The following is a 14466-nucleotide window of genomic DNA, read 5'->3' as shown; positions in this document are numbered from 1 at the left end:
AGCCTTTGGTCTGTTGACCTGGAGCTGCTGGGCACTGTGAAACCATTTTGAGAGACACAAGCTAAGCACCATAAAGGCAGGTTTGGCAGGTACGTCAGGCGCTGGGACAGTAGGCGAGGGCTCCGATCTCTGCAGCGCTGGGAGGGCAGCTCTGCCTCCTAGGAAGAAGCTGAACCTTTACAAAAGAAGTCTACAACCTGCCCTGCAGAAAGAGCACAAGTGCAATTCAATGGGAAAAGATGAAATTTTGTGACAGCCCATGTCCCCCACAAGCCATCTATCTCTGTGCTTTGTGTTAAATGGCAAATGAAACTCTGCTTTTTGCGCACCCAGCAGAGAAGGGTGCCCCTGCTCCGACCCCCTGCTCTCTGGGGCAAGAGGCGCTTTCTGGCCATAATCTCCTTACAGGCCTGAATTAATTATCTGTTTCCCACTCCCATAAGCATAATTGCACTGGATAGCACGCTCTGCTTCGTTACACAGTAGAACTGATAAGACTGTAAATCTGCTTGTCTACTTAAATTATCTTCCCTCTTTTCTTCCTCTTTTATCTTCCTCATTTTACCACTTTTTAATGATATCCATAACAGTCCAAAGTCTGCAGCATTTTGCTTTTTGTTGTTCCTCTTCTTTCCCCTCCAGCATGCAATACCCGTGGGGCAGCACTAACAATTCATGGTTACACGCTGATATTTCATGGTGTTTAATTCACTGCATGACCAGGGAGCCGCCGTGTTTCCACCCTGTCCGGCCGGACCCTACGCACATCCTCAGACCTCAAGGGCAGAGAACAACCTGCTGCTTTGCTACCAACCTATCGCTGCTTTACCGATTAAACTCCTGCACCGAGTTTGAGGCCTGAATACTGTTTCTCTGTCATGATAATCATAAGAAAACTAGCATGTACAAACTGCAGCCCCCCAGCGATGCTGTGCTTTGTCGCCTCTGCTCCTCCAACTCCCAGGCTGAGGCAGCCAATGGATTTTGCTTTAGCAGCAATATTTTTCTCCTTTCCTCCTCTCTTCAATAATGAGAAGTTTCTTACAATGTAGAGGCTGCAGACACAAATTAATGCCTTTTCGTTACCTACTTATAACATACAAAACCAAAAGGTTTCTGATGTCACGCTTTCAATGTTTACTAAAGCAGAGACTTTGGCAGACCTCTCCTTCACCGGCCAAAACTCACACTGAAGGTTAACAGCTCCCAAAGTTAATGATTATCTTTCCTTGTTTGCTCAGTGTTTCAGAGTTAAAACATGTAAATATGACTCTCCTGTGTAATTGCTCTGGTCAGCCAGCGATGAGCACTGCAGAAAACATAAACACATCTATTAGCAGAGAGAAATTGTACTCCCTTGCCTCCCCGGGCTCCCAGAAGTGTCCGCTTGCCCAGAAAACAGCCAGCACAGGAGGAAACCGTCCCGCTCGGGCTGGTGATTACACGGAGCCTGCTATGAAAACCCCCTCTCAAAATAGCAATTTCTAATCTCTTCTGAGGCCGTTAATCAGGTTTCTAATCTGGCAAAGCTGTCTGTACTGTAACATGCTGCGATTCCCAAGCCTTTATTAGAAAACCCTCTTGGCGACAGCATTTACTGAGTCAGGGGACTGATGGCTACATTTGTCTGGGCAGAAATAGCCACAAAACAAATATTCTGAGAGATAGGTCTGAGAAAGTGGCTGATGCCATGACCTGGCTGTCCCTTACCTGTGAGAGCTGGATGTTACCGAAGCCTCATCTGTGTAGAAATACAGCGCAATACCATCTCCTAATCTGAGATTTTCTGAGGACTGAAGGCAATCACTGATTCTCTGGAGACAAAACAATAGCTGGTCCTGTCCGATCACTTTTAAATCAGATAGAAAAGGCCTGAATGTGTTCAGCTTCACAGGAACAGAGGTTTTGCTCCTGTACTTTGGATAAATTCCAGCTGGGGTAATTGCATCTGCCTCTTGCCCAGCTTTCCCTGGGTGTTTCTGACTGTCTCAGAGGACCTGATGTGTTGCAGCGGGGGAGTGTGACATGGCTGATGTGCATTCGCAAGTATGTGATATTTGCAGTATTAATGGGGATCCCTCTGGCAAAAGGCACTATATAAATGTAAACTCATCACTCACAAAGCGACTCAACAACCTCCTGCATGGCTGTACACAAGCACACTGTGTTAGTGAGGCAATGGGCTGTTAAATCTCCTCCTGCTACAGGAGCTTTAAGAGGCTCCCTGTGTCCCGGGCTGATATTTAGACTTTGAGGCTCTGGTTGAGGAGATACAGGCTCCCAAAGGGGCTCAGCTGGAGGAGGCTGCAGGGATGGTTGGGGCACCCTGACAGGGATCGGTCCTGGTGTTCAGCAGGATCTCATCTTGCTTCTCATGCCCGCAAAGCCATTTTAAGCCGAATCACCACCAGTCCCACGTTTGCAGGAACTAACAGAAAGGTTTAAAGGGAAAATGTGCCATGTAGTGACACTGTATGTGTGCTGCATCAACACCTCCCTAACACATAACCTAAGAGGGAAGAAAAAGTTTAATAACACTTGGGAAATGAATAGTGTGAGAGCCCCAGATAACAGAGCACTGCTAATGCTGGGATGTGCACAGCTGTGTGCCTGTCCAGGAAAAGCCCCCGCCGCCTCCCAGCCTCCTCTCCCCTCACTGGCCCCCACACAGCCACACATACTGCAGCAGCCTGTCTGCAACACACGTGCGTGGGGAAGACGATAAATACAGTGTGTTTTGTTTCTTTATTTAGCATGTTCCTCCCAAGAGGCTCCAAGGGCTTGAACTCGTGGTTTTACTGAGCTTGCTGTTTTTCTGCCTGTGCCCATGCGCGCATGTGCGTGCACGGAGGGGGCCTGGTTGGTGTGTGGTTTCCTTCCCGGCACAGTGAGATCCCGGGGGCCGAGGGGTCTGGAGCAGCCCTGTCCTGCAGCCGATGGCCTGTCAGCAAAGACTGCTGCAGCCCCTGTGCCCATCAGCCCCCAGCAGCCTCCCAGCTGCACCCACACCATGATCAGATCAGCTGGCCTCCCCTGGGGTTTTGCTTTCGCATTCTGCTGTTGACATTTGCCCATATATTTTAGCTTCCTTTTGCTGTTCTTTTTTCTGCCATCCCTCTCCCCTCATTACCACTGTTTAGCCAGTGTTCGGGAAGTTTCCTGTGCCTTGTGAAGCCCAGAGCCCCTGTTGCTACCCCACACTCTTCCCTTCACATCTGGCTGGCTCCAAACCCCATCTCCCATTGGCAACCCATGCCAGCCCTATCCCACTGTCCAGCTCCACACTGCACAAAGGAGCTGTGGAAGGGGAAAAAAAGTTATCTGAAGGTTAGCACAGGGCAGGTGTGGGGCTGGCACCGTGTTCCTGCCCCACACTGTGCATCCTGCCAGCTGGAGCCCTGCGTAGCGCACCCAACTCTCTCAGCCCCATACCCTTGCCCAGAAAAGACCCTGCGGGGGCACAGGGCCAGTACGTCCCCAGTGCTGGATGCTGCCAGCACCAGTCGGTGACTCATTTTGCTGCTCGGGGCTCTGGGTGTGGATGTCTCACTTGTTTCTCACCTTGGCGGCAGCAGCTTCATCTGGTCAAGGGCTTTTTGTCCCTGCCCAGCACGGAACAGTGTGGCTGGCACGTTTGGTCCTTGTCCCCTGCACAGCATCTGCTCACCCCAGGCCACAAGCTGGAGCAAAACTGCCTACCTCATCTGTTGGTTTCCTAGAAATCCAGTGGCCAGCTTGGCAAGCAGAAACCCAATCCACAGGGCTTGTTAAATCAACACAGCAGGGACCATTATGGGGAGGTTTGCATGACAAAGTGTTTGCAGCTGTGTCAGAGGGTGGAGTGTGTTTTTTAATCTTCGCTTTTCCCATTTGAGCTATAGAGGCAAAACAGCCCTTTGAAACAGCACACAGGGATGCAGCCCGCGTGCACAAGCTGGTGAATTGGAGCCCCAAAGCCCGTGAGGACGCCCTGCCTGCACCCGCGGTGTCCGGGCACGGTTCAGCGGCTGCCAGCCCTGGCGCAGGGCAGGATAACGGGCAGTGTTGGGAGCTCCCGCTGGAAACCAGCCCCAACCCAGGGAAATCAGCTGCTGGGCACTGTGCTGGGGCTGTTAGATGCTCAGGCTAGCGATGCTGTAAGAAAAATTATTCAAGTGCAATGAGCATAACCTGAAATGCAGCTGCAGCAATGGGACGTGGGTAGCCATCCTCCTGGGGGAATGGGAGCCCCATGAGCCCTTCTCCAGCCCTGACTGCACCCCCAACCACACAGCAACCCCTCCCCTTGCCGCTGCTTTATTTTGCATCTCTTGGCTTTTCTTTATCTTTGCCTTTTTTGCTGTCTCTTGTTTTTCCCTTTTTTTTTTTTTTTTCTTTTTTCCCTTTCCTCTCCCCTTCTTGCCTCTCGCTGCTTTTCTGCTGTGCCACAATCAGACCAAGTCTGACAGCCAGGGTCTGGTTTTGTGAGCCACTGGTGTCCAGCAATACCGTGGCCTGGCTTTGCTGGCTGGGACAAGATCCCTTTCCTGGGGAAAGGGAGCAGCTCTGGAGCCTGTGGCTGCCTGAGAGGGAGTCTGGCTGCTTCAAGGTGCAACATCCACCCCCTCTGACCATACGAGTTGTAGTTTTGGCACCTGTTAGTGAGCATTTACATGCTGTGTTTTTGCCACTCAAAAATCCCAAGGCTTGTAACAAGAGCTGGGGCTTTAACCAGCACTGTCTGTGTGAAGGGCTTCATGGAAACTTCTCTGGTTTCTGTGGATGTCAGTTCTGAAAACCAAGCTTATCTCCTCTGAGCCGTGCAGTAGGTCCCTAATTTGAATTTTGTACGAGAGCCGAGGGCAGCAGACAGGCTGTGCCAGCACCTCCAGTTTTCACATCATGAGTCGGCAAAACCTGCTCCTGGGCTGGCCCAGCCGGGCTTCCTGGGCACCAACAGCCAGCTGCAGAATCAGTAGAGCTGGTGGTTACTTCTCTTCCTCATTTTTTTCCCCATTTTTGCCTCTTTGTCCCATTTTACGTGAAGCCAAGCTGCGTAAATATTTGATCCCCCGAGGCTCTGGACCAAGAAGCAGAGGTGGGCTCCATCCTCCTGGGGAAACCTCCTGGTGGTTGGCACCACCTGGCTGCCTAAAACCCAGCTGAAAATGTCTGTGCCTGGACTGCCTGCAGCTCTGGGCAGGGACCTGCCTGTGTGTGGGCAGGTTATGAAGTGGATGCTGAAGCCACTCAGTGGGCTGGGACATTGAGCTGAGGACCATCCTCTCTGCTCCACGTCGCTCAGCACCCTGCCACCATCCCGGACGATTGTCTCCCCGGTGTGAGTGCTGAGTGGCATCCACTTTGGCTTTGCTGTTGCTCCCTGCGGCCTCGTTGCACTACAGGCTTGATTTTAATGGAAGATGAAAGCATGGCAGGGGCACGGAGGCGGCAGAGCCAGCCCCATGCTGAATGGAGCTCAGGCTGGCACCAATTCCTCGACAGAGTCAGCAAGCCCTGCGACCGTGAGCAGGGCGCTTGCAAGCCCTCACCCTTGGAAAAAAACACACACACGCTAAAAAATATCAGGCCAAGCTATAGCAATGCGTAGCTTGTTTTGTTACAGATTAATTGCTGCAATAAACCCCAGGCACTTTCCTGAACTGCATGCTTAACCTACTCTTCCCATGCCTTTTTTTTTTTTAAGACAGGCACAATGTAAATTGTGATCGTTACTTTTATGGGGAGCTCACAGACTGCAAAGATGTTTGTTTGTCTTGCATCTGCGCATCTCCAGGCAGGAGGCCGGGAGCTGGTGGGGGGAACCACCTCTAAGCACCCCAGCCCTGGGGACAGGTGACACAGCCATGGCCGGGAGCCAAGACCCTTCATACCAGTGCTGGGTAGAAATGCTGTGCAGTGACCGATTAATTCTTCCTGAGTATCTGCTGTGTCCTCACAGGGGCTGCCGGAGCCTCCCTGCCCCGCTGCTGCTGGGAGGGCCCTTTGCTGGGCACAGGGGTGCTCAGCCGGTGCTTTCCTTGCTGGAAAGGTTTCAGGTGCTGCCCAGAGAGTGAGGGTTTTGCTGACCTCGCAGTCTGTAATCTTACTCCTGGACTTGAGACACCTCCTGAAGCCACTCCTGGCCCTATTCCCCGCTCCTCTGTCCCCAGGACAGGCTGTAATCATCTCTTGGCAGGACAGCCCTGACCTGAGCGCTCTGGCTCCCAGCAGATTTCCCCAGCCTCGCTGAGCATTTGCAAAAAAAAACAAACCCAAAGATTTATTCTTGACAGCTCAGCTGGGTGGAGAAAAAAAACATGTTGCTCTTTACGTCTATTCTTAATTTTGGCCTTTTTTTTTTTTTTTTTTTTTTTATATAACAGAGGTTGCCAATAATAATACAGCAGGAACAGCTTCTGGCCCCATAACCATCAGTTTTCTACCCTTTTCTGTTGCAAGTGCCAGCTTGGTTTCCTGCCAGCCCAATGTCTGCTGACAAAGTGTCCGGCAGTGATGCAGCCAGGGATTAGAGATGATGTGAGCAAGCTGTCCTCTCTCAGCCCTGGATAGTGATGGGGACAGTAGGTGACATCAGGTGTCACTGGGAGGTGACAATTGGACCCCCCTCCAGATAGTTGTTTATGGCAATATGGCTGGATGAAATGTAAAAGCAACACAGACAGGGCTTATAGATTAGTGCTTTAGAATGGGAATTTTCCAGAAATACATTTATTCTGGAAAGAAAAAGTTCCCAACCTTCCTCGTCCTGTGGGATAAAGGTGTTGGAGGGGGCCCAGATGTGCCCCTGCAAGAGCAGACCTGGGAAAAGCCCCCCTGTGATGGGCAGAGCTGGAGCTGGGAAAGTTTAACTCAGCCCTGGCAAGATGGGGTTGGTTTGTGTGAACCAGTTTCCTTGTTTGCAATGGGTGTGAGGCTGGTGAGGGAGATGTGCTCTGCCCCAACGATCCCCACCTGCAGCCAATGCCACCCGGCATCCCCGCAGACCTGGCATGGAGAAGCACACTGTTTGCTTTATGGGGAGAAATACAACAGTGTCTTATAATGTGACCCTCTAGGTTATTCACTATATAAATACATTGTCTTAAATAATCAAAGCTGTAAAAGTTAGCTGACATCTTCCTTGTGTCTCTGCCTGTCTCTTTGCAGAGCTCTGCAAGGCCTGTGGCCAGAAAGCACAGTGAAAAACAAACTTACACAGCTGAGCACCTGGGAATGATGTGGACCAAGAGACAGCCCAGGACTGGTCCACATGGAGCATGATAGAGAAATCAGGTTTATCGCCTGGAGTGAGGCTGGTGTTGTCCAGGCAGGGGCAGGGAATGGCCAGCACCCAGCCAGGATGCCTGCAAGACCTGGACACGATGCCTCAATCTCCTGGTAAAGAAAAGCTGCTTCCCTTCCTTAAAGCTTGAGAGTCCCATTCACCGACAACCCTTTTCCCCAGCATCCCAGGCTCTCCTTGCCCTCCCTGGGGGTGGCCACAGGGCTCGACCCCCATTTCTGTGCCGCTCAGGGTGCCTGGTGGTGGCAGTGGCTGTGGGAGAGGCAAGCGGGCTGGCCCCAGCATCGCAGGGCTGGGATGGCTGAGCCTTTGTTCCCCTGCAAGCCCTGGGCTCCCCGCTCCCCACTGTGGCGCTGGCCCACAAACCCAGCTGCAAACCCGTGCTGTGCAACAGCTAAATACTGGGAAACTGGGCAAGCGCCAAGAACTTTGATCCCCAGCCATGAAAACCTCCTCCACAAGCTGACTTATCTTGCGAAATAACCTCCTGGGGGGGCTGAGCTGCTGCCTCTGCGGCCCCAGAAAAGGGGTTTGGCTGTTCAGTGGTGGCATTGCCTGCAGCCTTGTCCCATAGTGGGGCTGAGCAGACACAGGTTGCACCAAAAAAAAGGCCTCTTTTTTTTTTTTTTAACTCTTTCCTGGGGTTGCTCGGCAGCTGCAGCTGCCCCAGCTTCAGGTGGACAAAGCTGAGCTGTCGGGTGTGAGCCCTGCACAACACACACAGCGTCAGCCTGGCTGGCTATGGACGGGCCACAGGTGCTCTCTGCTAAAGAGCTCAATGAGCCACAGATGAACGACTTCTTTCTCCCACTTTTGTTATCTTTAACTCCAATACCATCCAGCATAGTGATGGAATTGGGCCCTTTAGGTTATTTAGAAGCAAAGATGGGAAAGAGGGGGATGTTTTGCATATGCCAGATTGCAGCTTGATTAAATCAAGGCAAAACAGGGTCTGTGCAAATGTGGATGTGTAAAAAGACAGCAGAAGAGCATCTGGGGCTTCACATACAGAGGAGCCTCCCACTGAGGCAAACAAACCCTATCCTATGGTCCAAAATGCTGCCAGATCCTCGGAGAAGGTGATGGTCCCCACCCTGAGCTGCTGCAAACACCGCAGGTTGCCAGGCGGACACAAAAAGTGTGGGACCAATGTTGTGGCAGTCACAGCCAGCCCTGCCGTGAGCTGCTTTTATTCAGTTTTCCTATGGTTAAACCCAGTTCTTCCCCTTTCTTGCTTGTCACTTTTATTAGCATTTCTGCTCCTTTATTTATAACTGCAGCCTCGTCTCTCACACCCACGGGCACACGTGTTAGTAAGACGCCTCTGCACCTGGGGGCTGATCATCTTGGGATGCGCCCCAATCTGCCACCACATCCCAAATCACCCCCTGGGGTGGAGGCTGTGAGGGGATGACCAGAGGCCAAGAAGTTTAGGGCATCAATGCCATAAAGCCTTTACCATCACTCTAGTGTCACCTAGATGTGGCTCCTTAACCACAACAATAACAAGAAGTGTTTTTCCACTCTGCCAAGTAATCAGAATGATTTCCAGTGCTCCCTGTCTCCTCACAGTTGCTCTCCAACATATGTGTTCCTGCCCGCAGGACCCAGATGAGTCCCCCCGTGTTTTGGGAATGTCGGGCCACTACGGCTTCCGGTGCTGGCCGGGACTGTGCAAAACTCAGTGCATTGGTGCTGAGTGGTGGAGCTTGCTGCAGGGCTGGAGCATCCGCTGCCGGCCCCCATGGTGCAGCAGTGGCTTGGCAGCGTGGGAGGGTTTCCTTTTTTTATTAGTGAGCACGCTGAACTTTCCCATACTCCCCACAACGTTCCCATGGATTGGGGTAAAATCAGGGTTTGGCTCTATCACCCTTTGTGCTGTGGCTTGGAGAGCGACAGGCCTGGTTTTGGTCCCAGCAGAGGGGATGGAGGCAGCATCACCAGCACCTTTGCCCTCCCACAGAGCTGGGCATGGACATGGCACCCGACCTTTTCTCTGGAGAAAGGAATTTTTCTTAACAACAACAACAAAATCCCAACCCTAAGCATGTTTTTTAGGAGAAATAAAGATTAGAAATACTGTAAGTGGTAGAGACAAAGCACCAAAAATAGCATTCAAAGTTTCCTCCGCGCACTCTCCCTGCAGGCAGCCTGCACTATATTTGTCTTCACTTGCCATTTCTGCTGCAATCAATTTGCAATTGCCATTGGCAAGGAACTCATCTATTAAAAGCTTGACTGAGATCTGTGGTGAAGATGTCTGTAATAAAAAAATCTGGCCATTCATTAATAAAAAATAAAATAGTGTCCTTCTCTGCACATCTTCCTGGCCCCAACAAAATCCACCAAAATCACCAGCAGCCGTGTTATCCGGGCTCAAGAGCAGCCGTGGAAGCCCAGCACGGGTTTCCTTCCACGTGGGGAGGGATTTGCTCTGCAGCCGCTCGGAGACTTGGAAGCACTGGGCGTTTGTTGCGTGTCAGTGCCTTATCTCTGCAATTTGCTGCAGGCCGCCCTGGGGAGGCAGATTCCTCCCGGGTCAATTGCTTTTATCATAAAAACAAATGTTTTCTATCATCCCTTTCATCCTGGGATGAAAGTGCAGATAGAAATCATACGGCTCCCCGTGCTGCCTCGGTGGGCCATGCTGCTGGGTGTTTGCTCTCCTCCCAGAGAAATGGGTGGGAGCAACAGGGAAGGGAATTGGGAGCGTGGAGTGGTCCTTGGCCTTTGCCTAAAACAGTAACCCCATGAGGCTGCCTAAAAAATAACCCCACAGGGCTCCCCACAGGGCTCCCCACGGCTCTGCCCTGGCTTTCTGCCCCAAAGCATCACGGCCAGCACTGCCACACAGTTGGTTTCTGCCAGACCCAGGCACAGACTGGGAGCCCGTCCGAACCCCCTCTGCTTGGGGAAGGGATGCTGAGGGAGGCAGGAGGGTGACGGGTCCATTTTGAGGCTGAAGGGACACAGCCTGTAGAGCCAAGCAAAACAGCGGCTGCGGAGGGGGATACAATTGCTGCCTATAAATAGCACTGGGAAGCGAGCATTAGGGAGGGAAAAAAGCTATTCAAGCTAAAGGACAATGTTGGCACAAAAGCAAATAGATATAATTAGCCATTAATAAATGGAGGCCAAAGATTAGAGAAAGTATCTAATATCAGAAAAGTGAGAGCTTGGAAGGCTTTCCAGGGAGAGTGGTAGAGGAGACCTCGACCAGTGTTTAAAACAGGCTGTGGCTATTTTTTTAAAGTCATTAAGTTATGAGTTGTCAAACACAGCCTGCTGTGATTGCAGATGAGCCTTTTTTTTCTGTGTAAAAGGGAATATTTGGCCTCTCTGTGATGTCAGGAACAGCAGAAGGGCCTGGGAAGCTGCTCTGTGCACAGCCCTGTGGTACAAACCTGGTGCCCAGTGCTTCCTTGGGCAGACAGACTGATCCCAGCCCTTCCCAGGGCCCCCGGGCTGCTCTGCCCTTCCCAGCCCAGCCAGGGACCAAACCTGCCTGGAGGGACACTTCAATCCCAGATGGGAGGGCTGCCCCTGCCGTGGGGCTCAACCACCTTCTGCGGCTGGGGTGCAGGCAGCAGTGCAGGCAGCAGGACAGGCAGCGGTGCAGGCAGCAGCGAGTGCCTGTGTCTATATGGTTATGGTGGTGACAGAGAGAAGGTTCCTCCTCAGCTGCTATTTCCAGTGGATGAAGTCACCAGGCTGCAGCGCCTGAGCTCAGCAGAGGGAGAGTCAGTGCCGGCCAGGCCAGGGCACCATGCGCAGCCCCTCACAGCTCCCCGCAGTCCCCCACAGTGCTCACAGCTCCCTGCAGCCCCCCCAGCACAGCAGCCACCGTGCCCTGCACTAATGCTGCTACTGCTGCCTCCCAACAAAGGGGTTGGGTGTGGGACGTGCACAGTGTGGTCGCCCACGACACTGCATGGCCACAACTGCTGCTCACTGGGCATCAGCAGCCACGGCTGGAACCTCCCAAAACCTGCCCAGGTTGCCCAAAGGTGGTGCAGAAGGTCAGGGCTGTGAGAGCATGGAAGGGACTGAGCTGCCATGGTGGCTTTCACACCAGCACTGGGTAGGGCTGACCCCATTGGGAGCCTCTCTCCTCTCTGATCTACCCATTGAGCTCCTTTTGCTTTTTTAGAGGTGTTTTCTGCTGCAGGGTTTAAGGTGCAAGAAGCAAACCTGCCACTGGCTGTTTGTGCTGGGTCGGTGAGCTAAACCAGCATGTGGGATGGGCAGGCAGATGCTGGCGGCTGGGTGGCAGGGCAGGGGGTGTGATGGCACGCCGTTGTCCCCCCCAGCACTGCAGCCTGGTCGCAGCCTTGCACTGCAGTGGGGGTCCCAGTCCCTGTGGGTGGTAGGGATGGGGACACCCCTGTATGAGCCGCGGAGATTGGATGTCACTGCCATGGAGGTGTGTGTGCTGGAGCAGCAGGGCTGTGCTCACCAAGCTCCAAGCGCAGCCTTGGCTCCGGCCCCTTCCCCGCAGTCATGGCACAGGGCAGTCAGATCCTCTGCGACGCCTGGAATAACATTCACTTTCCGAAGAAAGAGAGGAAGCGAGAAATCCCCGGCCATGCCAAGCGGTGTAACCCGTTGCCGGTCAGGGCGGGCAGCTGCCCACCTCCTTCCTGCTTGGTCTGATTTAGTTTGTTTGCCTTCTCCAAAGCAAACAGTGTTGAAACATGTAGGGGGGGTTGTGTTTGGCAAATCCCCCCCTTTTGCTTATAAAAGCTGCTTCCTGGTGCAAGATTTCCAGCATCCTGTTCCTTCCAAACAGCACTGCCGAGGGGTGGCGGGGGGTTTCCAGAAATATGTGGTATTTCTCACCCAGTGTCTGAGCACTGGCTTTATCCACCGCCTGCAGCAGCACCGACCCACTGGCACCCGCTGGCTCTGTTGTGCTCAGCCTTCCCCTTCCTGCTGAGCGGCACCATGAAGGGATCGGCCATGGATTGGCTGCATTTAGCACTTGAGCCCTTCACCGCTTTTGCTTTACCCCTGGCCATCTGCCACCCATGTCCAGGATTCAGGTGACATGGAACAAGCCCTCAACGCAGCAGTGCAGGCAGCGTTAAACCAGCACGCTGCTGCTTTTGAACCAAAACCTTGTACCTCCCTGCAAGCCCATCCACATGCTACATCAAAGCTCAAACCATTGACATCGAATCAAAGACCAGGGAACCAAAGGGGCACAAATGCCCCTTGCCTGGGCAGGGAAGTGAGGGCTCATCCTGGCTTCTCACTCTGAGGTCTCTGGGGCCAATCTGGGTTAAAAAACACAGAAACAGAGCTCAGCAGCCCCAGCAGAGGCTGGGGTCAGCAGGTTGGTACCGGAGCCAACACACAGGCATATGCTGCATGGCAGGTGCACATGGAGGCACCAAAGGTTGAGAAACCTCTGCAAAACCTTCTAGGAATTGGCCCAGAAAGCCCCAGAAAGTGGAATGGATCCTAGCAGGTATTTGGTTCCCCTCTGCAAGGCTCCCAAGGACACCTGTGCAGGCTGGAGGCACCAGTGTGGGCGGCTGCCTCAGGGCAGGGATGTGCCACCTCTGTGATGCACTCAGTGAGATCCCCAAGCAGCCCTGGCACTTCCATCATCTCCTCTGCTTTAGCTCCACTGCCCAGTGGAGGGTCTGATTGCTGCAGCTTGCACATCAGGCTCCAGCAAGGTGTCCTGGCACACTTAGCATCCCTCCTCCAGGTTGTCTCTGTCCGTTCATCTCTGCTCCACTTCTCATACCAACAGCATCCCAAGAGCGGCTGGTCCAGGGCCTCAACATCTTCTCTGTGCCCACTGGTCAGGCTCAAGAGGATATGACGGCCCTTTGCCTGCAAGCAAAGGTAGAGGTGTGTTCTGTGTGGCTTTCAGTTCACAGTAAGAAGTGGTAAACTGGAGTAAATTTAGCCCAGATGGGAAATGAGTTGGACTGAATTCTGCACGTGCTTCTGTTCCACCCCATGGAGCCCCTTGCCCTTATGGCTGAGGGTGGCTTGGGCTCTGGGGAACACTCATTGCAGGGTCCCTGACTTGAAAGGAGCTGGAGGGAGAAGCAGGATTTTCTTGGAGACCTTGAAACGCAGAGTTTGACCACACACGACTCACAATTCATGGCCCCATGTGAGATGGGCACCAGTACAATCCACCACACGATGCTGAAGCAGAGCAATTGCTTGAATGAACTCCTGCTTCCAGAGGAGTGGGCTGGAACAATTCAAGCCAGTGGGAAACAGGCAAAATTAAACTGAACAACAATATTTTGAGCTTTTTTTCTTGGTAAATATGTAAACAGAGTTGCAGCAATTTAGCTTGAAAACCATTCAATTAGTGCTGTTGCCCACGCAGACAATACTACAGTCCTTGAGAGGCTGGGCTGAATCCACACCAGAAAAAGCAAAGGTGAAGAGCTGAGTCTCCTGTGACCCCCTGTCTTTGTGAAGCTGTATGGAAACAAGCGGTCACAGCTGCCAGCCCCCCCACATGCCACCACCTTCTTGAGGATGTTTTATGCTTGTGGCGGTTGCTGCTACAGTGCCAGACCTCAGGAAACTGAATCTACTGGTCACCCAGTGCCTCTGGTATGGAGCAATGCAAAGTAAGAGAGTGCTGGTGTAATTCTGGCCAAGGCCAGACAAAAGCTATTTCAGCCTCTGGTTAAAATCCTACTTTTTCTTTCTAAGCACATTTACTGGAAAAGTGTCAAAGACAAAGAAAGTAAAAATGTACTTACAAATAGCACAGCAGGAGTGATTTTCTATAGTAAGGCTGCACAATTCCTGCCTATCCCTCCAGCCACAGCAGGACCTGGTTTGGTTGTTCCCTTAACACACCATCCTTGCTGGAGAACCAAGCAATGAAAGGGGCAGAAAAGGTTTCAGCAAAGCCTCCTTCCTCACCTTTTCTGACTCACCTAGTGGAAACTCTGCAAGTCACCCAGCAAAGAGCCAGGTTTTGTAAAAGACAGGGCTACACCACGTTGCGCTGCTCTCTGGACAACCACCTTATGTCCCCCTGAGTATGGTTCACCATTTTCATTCATCTTTTAGAGAAAAGCTTGTGTCACATAGTCCCTGTGCTTTTGTCGATCAGAAGATAAGCTGAAGTTAAAACAAAATTGATCATATATGCAAAAATACAGGTGTGGGAAGGAGGAGAAAGGGGGAAATTC

Source organism: Columba livia, chromosome 17 (assembly GCF_036013475.1).
Source record: "Columba livia isolate bColLiv1 breed racing homer chromosome 17, bColLiv1.pat.W.v2, whole genome shotgun sequence".
Taxonomy (NCBI): Eukaryota; Metazoa; Chordata; class Aves; order Columbiformes; family Columbidae; genus Columba; species Columba livia.
The sequence above is the reverse complement of the archived record's forward strand: the minus strand, read 5'-3'. Positions refer to the sequence as shown.